The sequence below is a fragment of the Rousettus aegyptiacus genome, unplaced genomic scaffold (genome assembly GCF_014176215.1).
Source record: "Rousettus aegyptiacus isolate mRouAeg1 unplaced genomic scaffold, mRouAeg1.p scaffold_m13_p_8, whole genome shotgun sequence".
Classification (NCBI taxonomy): Eukaryota; Metazoa; Chordata; class Mammalia; order Chiroptera; family Pteropodidae; genus Rousettus; species Rousettus aegyptiacus.
Window position 1 is genome coordinate 10,651,207 of NW_023416311.1, and position 10,471 is coordinate 10,661,677.

Genomic DNA, 10,471 nt, shown 5'->3' on the forward strand with positions numbered 1-10,471 from the left:
AACTCTGACCAGACAAAACCTTTTGAATTCTGAAAATCAAAGAAATAAAATGGTATTAATGTCCAAGGGTGTGAATAGCAGCTTTATTTGTTAGAACAAAATACTGGAAAATACTTACACCCCCAACTTGAGAAAGAGGGTTGTATACGCTTTTGCTCACCAACTCAATGGAATATTGTGTAGTGATTTGAAACGTTTATAAAAAGCATGTGATATCATGTAATTATATTTATCATGTACTTAGAGATTGTATTTGTTGCGTAATGTTGAGCAAAACAAAAGCTAGAATTTAAAATTGCATACGATAGATGATTACAATATTCAGAAAATTAACGAAATAGTCATTGAGTTATTAACAGAACTTGTGGTCGGTAAGAGAAAATTACTTTTTGTCTTTTTCAGGTTTTTATATTTTTACATTTTAGGTGGTGATCATACCAATTTTACCATTAAAATGACCACTGATGTATTTTTTTTAAATGTTCTGCAGATATAGAAGTGAAAATCAGAATGGTTACTGGATTCTAAGATAGCTTTTGTAATAATGACTAAAAAAAAAAATAGAAATAACAGGCCTTTGGGAATTCTTATTTTCTTTCTACGATGCTTCACAGTTTAGTAAGCTCTATGATCGTGTGGATTTCATTGGCTGCTTCACTACTGTATTAATTTTGTTTCTCTCTGCCAGAAACATCGACTGCTGAGGGATTGGGGCTATTTGCCTATTAGTTCTGATTGGAGAGGAGAGCGTTATTATGCCATCTCAAATAATCAGGGTTGACTTACTCGAGAAGATAAATGAGCTGAGGGACACGGCGGGCTGGCTACCCAGGGAGAAGGTGATTTCAGGCATGAGAAGGGCATACAAAGTTGGAAGACACCTGCTCACCGCTGCAGGGTCAATATTGCTTAAAAACAAAAACGAAAAACAAACAAAAGAATATAAAACCCTCCTATCAGTTTCCTTTTTTGCTCAACCACAATGAATAGCTCCCCTTGTTCAAATCCAAATTCCTCAGCCTGGGGAGTGGCACTGTGCAGACAGATAAAAGGGGAATTGGCTTTGAAAATGGAATAAATAGGTTCAAATCTCGGGTCCGTCAACTGCTAGCTGTTGGAACTCAGATAAGATGCTCCACGTTCCTGAATGTCAAATGGCCTGTTTGTAAGATGAGGATGGTGCGAGGTGGAGAGAAAGGGCGGGGGAATAACGGGCCGCGGAGGTTTGGGATGCGGGCCTGCCGCTTCCATCCCGCCTGGCCCGTCCCTGCGCCCACCCGTGGTGCTTTCTTTCTACTCCCCCAAGTAGCCCTGCTCTTTTCTCAGGTGGGGTTTTGGAAATGTGTCTGCTCTGCTGGAAATGACCCCCACTTTTCCTCCACTACCCCACATTTCGTACACTCCACCTCCCCTTAAGGTAGGTGCAAACTCTTCCTCTCTATACCAGACTAACTTTATCTGAGCCTCAGACTACGTGAGGCCCCCATCCCAGCCACAGACTCTCATAACCCCAGTTATCATCCGCCGGAGAATTTATCACAGTGTATAACGCTGCATTCGTGTGATTATTTGATTAGTATCTTTCCTTCTACTAGAATGCAGTTTCGAAGTCAAACTGGGTTGTCTGATCCCAATTTACTTCCTAATATCTATTATAGTGCCTGATCCAGTGGGTTTTGAATAGGTATTTGTAAAAAAAAAATGAACAAATAAATGAAGTAAAAGTAATATATATATTTTTTGTCTTCATTACTCACTTGATCCTAGAAGCAAGACCTACAGAGGAAGGAATGATGATCAGAGAAAATGGTAAACAGATGTACAGTATTGTTGTTATAAAATTTTACAAATAATATCCCTTTGTAGGGTTAAAAAATGAACAAGAAAGAACTAAAATACTGAACAAAGATATACTAATACTCTATACATTGGGAGGAGAGTGATTCAAGGTAAAGCATTCAAAATTTTGTATAATATTCAGTAGGAAGTGAAAGAGATAAACTTTAGACTTTGTCAAGTTTGTCTGCTACAATTTTTAGAGTAACCACTAAAACATTTGAAACCGAGATTACAACTTACAAAATAATAAAGAACAAAAAAAATGGAGTTGGGTGGGTGGGAAGCTCAGTTAGTGGTAGAAAAGAAAGGACAAAGAATAGAAAAACAGAAAAAATAGGCAAAACTCTAAAGGATAATTCTAACTAAATAAGAACAAGATCTTTTTGATGCACATTTGAACTTTATGGAAAGACTTTTAAAAAGACTTAAATAAATGGATACTTCATGTTCCAGAAAGACTTATTAATGCCAAAAAATGCAAATTATCCCCCAAATTGATCAAAAGATCCAATTCAATAGCTAGTAAAGTATGTGCAGTGTCTTTTGTGGGCCTTGACATGTGATTCTAAAATTATATAAAATAACGAGGGGACAAAAATAGCCAAGACATTCCAAAAAAAAAAAAACAAACCAAAATGATAAAATAATTGCCAAACCCGATTAGGGTTAATATAAAAGTATAATAATTAAGGCAGCATGAGGATGATACTGAGATTCACGGAGCAAAGGATCAGAATAAAGAAGAGAAAAACAGTGTCTGTGTAGAAACAGGACCACACAGATATAAACACTTCATCCCTGACAGAGAATAGCAACTGCATATCAGTAAGAAAGGGGAGCCTCTTTAATAAACCATGTCAGCTCGTCTGATCTCGGAAGCTAAGCAAAGTCGGGCCTGGTTAGTACTTGGATGGGAGACCACCTAGGAAGACCAAGGTCTGTAGACGGTAAAAAAAAAATAAATTCATATCAGTACAACAGATCACGGAGAATGAGCGAGAGAAAGGGGTTGGAGGAAGAGAGAGAGGGAGAGAGAATCTTCCTCTTTTAATTTTTTTCCAGGAGAATTAAATATTTAAATATGAAAGATTCGATTTTAAAACTTTAGGAGTGAAAAATAAAAAAGGTCTTTATAACATAAATAAATTAGAATTTCTCAATCAAGACACAAAAACCACAGCTGCAGAGGAAAAGCCAGTAAGTTTAATGACCTCCAACTTTAGAACTTTTGTTTAGCAAAACACGAAATTAACACAAAAAACCTAAAGCAAACCAGAGTGGGAGGAGTTGTCAGCAACACATAAAAGCAACCAGAAAATTCTGTAAGACACGGTAGAGAATACTAAATGACCAATTATAAAATAAAATCCTTGAGCCAGCATATCCAAAAGGAAAAAGACAACTGACCAATAAAATAGAAAAAGATACTCATCTTCATTGGTAATCAGAAAAACACAAATTAAAGCCACCATAAAATAAATATGTTGGCCAGTCTGACAAAATTAAAAAGTTTGAAACTAGAAATACGAAGAATGGGCACTCACATACAACTGCAAATTGGGAACATGAATATTCACAACCACCTTAGAATACAATAGACATGATTTAATACAGTTTAAAAAATTTATACCTTAGAGAACTTCTTAAACATTGTTAGCAGCATTATTTCCAGACAGACATTTAAAAAGAAACTAGAAACATCTAACAAATCCAACAATAGGGGAACAGATAAATAAACTGCGGCATATTCATATGCTGGAGTATCATGCAGAGGTCAAATAAATACACAAACTATATACCCGGCATAGATAAATCAATCGCACAAATTATTTTGAGTAAAAAGTAGAACAAAAACAGATATTGAAAGAATGTATATGGTATGATTTCCTTTATATAAGATTCCCAAGCTTGAATAAGCAGTACCTGGTAGAACTTTATCGAAAAGCTAAGACATGATAATCACAAAATTCAGGAGATCGTATCTCCAGGCTAATGTAGGAAGGGGCCTTCATGACAGGAAATGCAAGGAAGTCTTCAAAATATTGGTGACATTCTTTCTCTTTTGTTGGTTGGTCAGCATACTGTTATATATTATTGTTTCATAATTTATAAATTCATAACATATTTATTCATGAAACAATGCATGATTCTTTTAAATGGAGGAAGAACTAGTTAAGTAATTCTGTTGCTTTTTCATCGTATTATTTTCCAATCAATTACATGTTAATAAATATCAGAACACCAAAACCAAGTCAATTTTTCTATTCTGGTTTTATGAGGCTATAGGATGACTAATGAATGGACAACTTACTTTGTCATTTAGATACCTTTTATTTAGATTTAAATCTGTTTAATCAAAGCATGTTCTCCATGAATTGAGCTATCTTGAAGGCCATGCTAGTTATAAAAATGGGCAATGAATAGTCCCTTTGAACAAAGTGTCATCTGTAACGATCTGCAGAACTGTCACTTGTCCTTGACTGTCCTTTGATAATGAAGCAGACCTTTCTCGGTCAACTGATTGAAGCTAGATGATGGAATAATTTTGCAGGTACGATGTCTGTTGCCCTATAGAAATGGACAACTTTTCTTATCGGAACGGTTAATATAAAAATTGTTCTTTTTCTCTGGTGAGTCCCTTTAAAAGTGGGATTAGTTATTTTACAGAGCAAATGGTTACATTTCTGATGGTCTCTGTTCTCATGGCAAAGATGGTCTCGGGCTGAGATGAGGTCGGCATGTTGCATTTTATCAGTGACAGAAAATCTCCCTCTTGGCTGCTTGGGTGGATCTTCCTCAACATCACCTGGAAGACTGTTGGATGGCTCTGAAATATGAGGGAATGACCGAGATAACGTATTACTACTTCCTGTGTAGGCTGAAGAGTAGAAGTAAACATTAGATCTTAGCTGCTAGGTGCAACTCAGCAAGTCTTCATCTTTGGGGGGATTTAGACCTATAGATGATGTAAGACATTTCTTGGTCCGTAGAGTAGTAGGCAGGTCAACGTCATTACTGTGTTTCTTCACCATTTCAGTGAGCTTTGCTTGCTGATGAGAGGTATTCATTCGCAAGCTTCGGGTTGTGGTTTCTTTGGGTACACATCAGAATCATTTGGGGCATTTTTTAAAATGATGCTCATACCCAATCACTAACATTAGATTTGTGAGTGTGAGGTTTAGGTATTGCTGTATTTTAATTTTTCTGTAGGTGATTCAAATAAGTGATGAGGATTGAAAACAACCTCTGAAGTCAAACCAGATCTGAATTTGAATCTCAACTTTAGCAATTAGCTGCTCGTTTTTATGATCAAGCCTTTCTAAATGACTGGTTTCATTATTTGGAAAAAGCAGCTAATAATGGTATCAACCTCTTCAGTTCGTTTCAAAGAATAAACAAGATAATCCACGTAAATGCACTTAGGACAGTGAATGCACATAAAAAAATGTTCAGTACACGATGGCTATGGTTGCCATACTGGTTTCTTTTATGAATATTTACCGCAAAGACGCAGAGAAAAGAGATAACACTGGAATCAGCCAGTCAAGATGGCTTTAGAGGATATTTAAGTCCCTACTTTTTGATGAAAGCAAAGCCCTCTCTTTCTGTTTTATTCCTGCTATGCTGGGACTGCTTTCATAAGAAGCATGGGCGACGTCACATTCTTCAAATCCATATTGAGTTCTAACAGTTCGATATTCTTTCCACACCAACAAGCTTTCCTGAGGAGACTCTGAAATGAGGAGACTTGGACTGACCCAAAAGGGTGAGTGGAAAAGTTCAGCTGGCCCTGGAAGCTTGCCAATCCAGACAGAACTCCTGGAAATATTTTATCTCTGAAGATAAAAATCAATTTAGTGGACCTGAAGATAATGTAGTATTCACAGACATGCCATTTTTCTCCCAACGTAATTCCCCCTGATACTGCTAACGGGTTCGGTTGTCAGCAGCGAGATAGAGGGAGCATTTTTTTTTTCCCCGAGATAAATTATGAATTGGCTCCCACTCCATCAGCCCAGTGCTAATATGTCACCAGCCATCAAGGTCAGGCACAGCTTCAGCTCACTTACCCCCAAGGTGATGGAATGGCTAACAGCACAGGGTTTTGATTACAGAAGTTCGACTTCTGGCTGTGCCCCCATCTTAATAACATGACAAATGGCAAGTGACTCGATCTCTTGGTGCTTCCTTCTTCTTATCTGTAAAATGGGAATAACATTATCCACTTCATTACCCGTGATCTGTGTAAGAATTCAATGAACTAATGCTTTTTTAGGGTGGCTTTTTTCACAGTAGGTAGTGTTTAAAAAAGGGCTCCATGCATTGTTGCTGTTAGAATTGCGGTAGTGATTTTGAGAACACAACTCCGAGTTAAGTTGTGTGTGCTTTATCCTTGGGATGTACATGTGCGTTGCAGCTCCCATTGGTACTTGAAGAAACACACTAGAAATGGCAAAGAAAACCAGGATGCAAGGAACTTTTTATCCCCCTTCCTGGCAACCAAAATAAAATGCCCACATTTACATGTTTAAGATTATACGCTGTTTAGGTGAGATGTGGAAAAGCTGGTTCTAATCCTGGTTCTCACAATAACTAGCAACGTAACCCTAGGCAAGTGATTTTGGTTTTTCTCAGCCTGTTTTCCTTGGTTATGAAGAGTATCTGAGCTGGTGCAGATGTCAAGGTCAAACCCTGCTTGACTATGCATTGAAAATGCTCATATATTTATGGAATCAATTCTGGTTTTACAGAATAGATCAAGAGATCATCCCTCTGTACGGAATGAGGTGAGTGGTTGCTGACTAGGACCTGGCCTATTGCCCTGTTATTTAACTGGTAAATAGTTAGAGTCATTGAACCACCCTTTATCCATCGTCACCTCGTTCTATGTGCTAAATTGCCAAGCGGCTCTGCGCACCAAGGGGCTGCATCAGTAGAGCCAACGGGAGGAACTGGTAGGAGATCAGTAAGGGACAATACAGGGAGAGGATCATAGGATTTACTCCCAGGTTTCCTTCCTGCTAGACTATGGGGTAGTATGGTTTAATGCTCAGTGGTGTGGCACAGTCCCCTGCCCACGTCATGCCTTCTACCAGCATATAATCTTGTTACACATCTGTAGATCTCACCGAGCTTGGCAACTTCTTTCTTCGCTTGCCTCTTAGGGGAGTGATCTAAGGGTGATGATGGCATTCTCCTTGTTGGTAGCTTCAGATACTTCTCCCCCGCTTGTTGATGCCCATAACTTATAAGGAGTCTATTCATTAAACTCTCTCCAATCGCCTTTTCCAAATATGCCATCTGCTCAATATCACAATTTATTTAAGACCCGCAAAGTCCTGCACATTTAGTAGACATCCAAGATGTGCTTTGGAAATGACTCTTTGGCTTATCATAAAATCACCATGTCTGGGTTTGAATAATACACTTCGCATTAGAATCCAAGTGGCCAACGTCGCACAAATTTATGCCTCTTCAATGGAACTCTTCCTTCACCCTCCCCATTTTTTCATTCAATCTCAAATTGTTAAGCATCTATTATCTTTCAAGGACTAGATAAAGTGTTGAAATAGGTACTTTTCGGAAATTAAGGTAAAATTGTATTTTAGATTCACTCAAATATTTATTATTTCCAGTGTTCTTCCTTCCTGAAGAACTGAGCTGCCCACTGGCACCATTTTATTTCAGCCCGAGGGACTTCCTTTAGCACTTCTTATAGTGCACGTCTGTTGTCAATGAATTCTTTTAGTTTTCTTTTATCTGAAAATATATTTATGCCACCTTAAATTTTAAAGAATGTTTTTAGAGAATTCTGGATTGATATTGATAGGTATGTTTCTTCTGTGAACGCTTTAAAAATGCTGCCTTACCATCTTCTGAACTTCGTTGTTTCTGATAAGAAATCAACAGTAATTTCCTTGCAGATAATGTGGTGCTTTCGGGATTCCCTCTTTATCTTTTCTGTTCACAGTGTGATTATGATGTGTCCGGATGTGGTATTCTTTGTATTTACTCAGGATTCGCTTCACTAAATCCTTTACTCTTTAAATTCATATTTTTCTCCAAATTCAGGAAGCTTCTAGACTTCACTTCTTACAAAGATCAATGCTCCATTTCTTCTCTCTCCTTCTTCTGGCACTCCTATTATACATATATTAGGTCTTTTGGTATTGTCCCACAGATGCCTGAGGCTCTGTTCATTTTTTCAGTCTTTCATCTTCTTGTCTTTTGGATAAGTTCCCACAGTGAACTGTAATCTCAAATATTGTACAGTTTAGTTCTACAATACCCATTTGTTTATTTTTTTTAAGACTTTATAAATCTTCATTGCATTTCTTACCTTTTCATTTATTATCAACAATTTTCTTTACATCATTGAAATTGTTGGGTATAGTTATAATAGGCACTTTAAAATATTTTTCTGCTATTTGAAATTCAGGGATCATCTCAGGTTGGTCTCCATTGATCGTCTTTCTTTTTAAAGAATCGGTTACAGTTTCCTTTTTGCTATACGTGCTGTGAATGTTGTCTTGCTGAAATTCTAAATTATGTTATATTCCTCCCAAACTTGTGGATGTATATATTTTTTTGTTTTAGCAGAAAATTAACTTGGTTGGACTCAGGCTTGAAACTCTACCTCTTAGGAGGCAACTCAAATCTCAGTTCATTTATTTCATCTTTGGCTTAGTTGTTTATAGCCTGCCCTGTACATGGGTGGTTCAGCAGTCAGTCCGATAGCCAGGAAAATTTATACACAGGATCTGATGTCTCTCCTTTCATATCTTCTCTTTTTTAAGAATCCTACCCTCACTTTCAGTAGCTGTGATTGCCTCAAACTCAGTCCTCCAATTTTCTAGGTGGACTATGGGTTCAGCTACCCAACAGGGCACTGAAGGATGCCTGCCCTCAGCCAGATGTCATGAAGATGGGAAACTCACTCAGTGCATTTCCCTTCTTTCAAGTAATGACTCCTTTCAAGAACCTGCCTGCTTTATGCTTCCAAGTGATTTAATATGACTGTGTTTTTGTTTTGTCCAGAGTTTCTAATTATGATGTGTGGGGAGGTCTGCAGAGGAGAAAAAAAAGCCTTCTAAGTCATCCTGGAAGCCAAACTGAAGTACAGCTTCTTTAAAATTTAATATGGCCTGGCTGGTGTTAAGAGGTGCTAACAGGAGTAGTGGATTCAACCAAAATGCAAACCAAAAATTATAACCTCACATGATAAAGGCATAGAACCCACCCCTGAAAGCATGCTTGAAACAGAAGGGTAGCATTTCATTTTATTGCATATACAATTAAGAAATTTAATGACAATGTTTCTCAATTTCTATCTATTCTATGTCTCTAAATTTCAAGAAAACAAATTTGTATTGCAACGTCTCCACTCCTTCCAAGGAAGGGAAGCTGGAAGAGTCATCTAACGGAGCTTCTTCATTGGAAGGTGGTTTTGCAAAGTTTGTCTGAAAACTTTAACAACAACAACAGTCCTGGCAAGCATAACATCGCTACACTGTACTACCACTAACGCTTGCTTGCCCTCATCTTACAGAGAAGGAAATTAAAGCAACAGCCAAAAGTCGCCCAGCTTGTCAGTGGTGCACCCTGGATCCAAATCTAGGTTCCCGGATGGATAATGTGGTCTTACTTTTGCTTACGTTCTAGACTGAGACCAATTCTTGGTTTTTTTTTTTTGATTGTCTGAAACTTTAATGCTAGAAAAACTAATGAACTTCTATCAAAGAAAGATCAATTGACGTTTGTACCCAGGAGAGTTACTGAATGCACCACTAATTTTCAGATTTTTTTGACACAGACTTAACCGCAAGCCTGTATATCTGTAGAGTAGTAAACAGAGGTTGCTTTGCAGAAGTAAATTTGGTTTGCAAGGAGGTGGAGGAAGTTGCTGTTGAAAGCCTATCAGACCTTTTCATAGACCTCATAAGAAATTCCATTATTCCAGAATTCTAACATGATTGAAAACCCAGGGCATCAGTCACTTTCAGAAGCTAATCATATTCTTAACAGCCAGAACAGTGTGACTTTGGCTCAAGACGGGTCAAACTTGTTTCTTTCCCTTTCAGTGGGGGTTGGTGGGGGGCACGGGGACATTTAACTAGACTGGAAACAGCTCTGAATCTGAAAGGCGCTTGAATAAAACTTTGCTACCAGTCCGACCTGTGACTTCATTAAGAAGGTCATTTTCAAAGTGTGTGCACATTTTCTTCCAGCCAGAATGAAGAGACAGCAGGTTATGGTTTTGCTTTAGTGTTGTTTTGTGTTAAAGGCAACAAATAACATTTCTAGGGGAGGACGTGGAGCAAAGGAGACCCTTGTGCACTGTTGGTGGGACTGTAAACTGGTGCAACCCCTCTACAGATTTCTCAAAAAAAACTAAAAATAGAACTACCAAATGAGCCAGCAATTCCATTTCTGGGTATTTATCCGAAGAAATCCAAAACACTAATTCAAAAAGATACATGTACCCTTATGCTTAGTGCAGCATTATTTACAAAGGCCAAGATATGGAAGCAACCTAGGTGTCCATTGATAGATGAATGGATAAAGAAGATGTGTGTGTGTGTGTGTGTGTGTGTATGTGTGTGTGTGCGCGCGTGTGTGTGTGTGTATCATA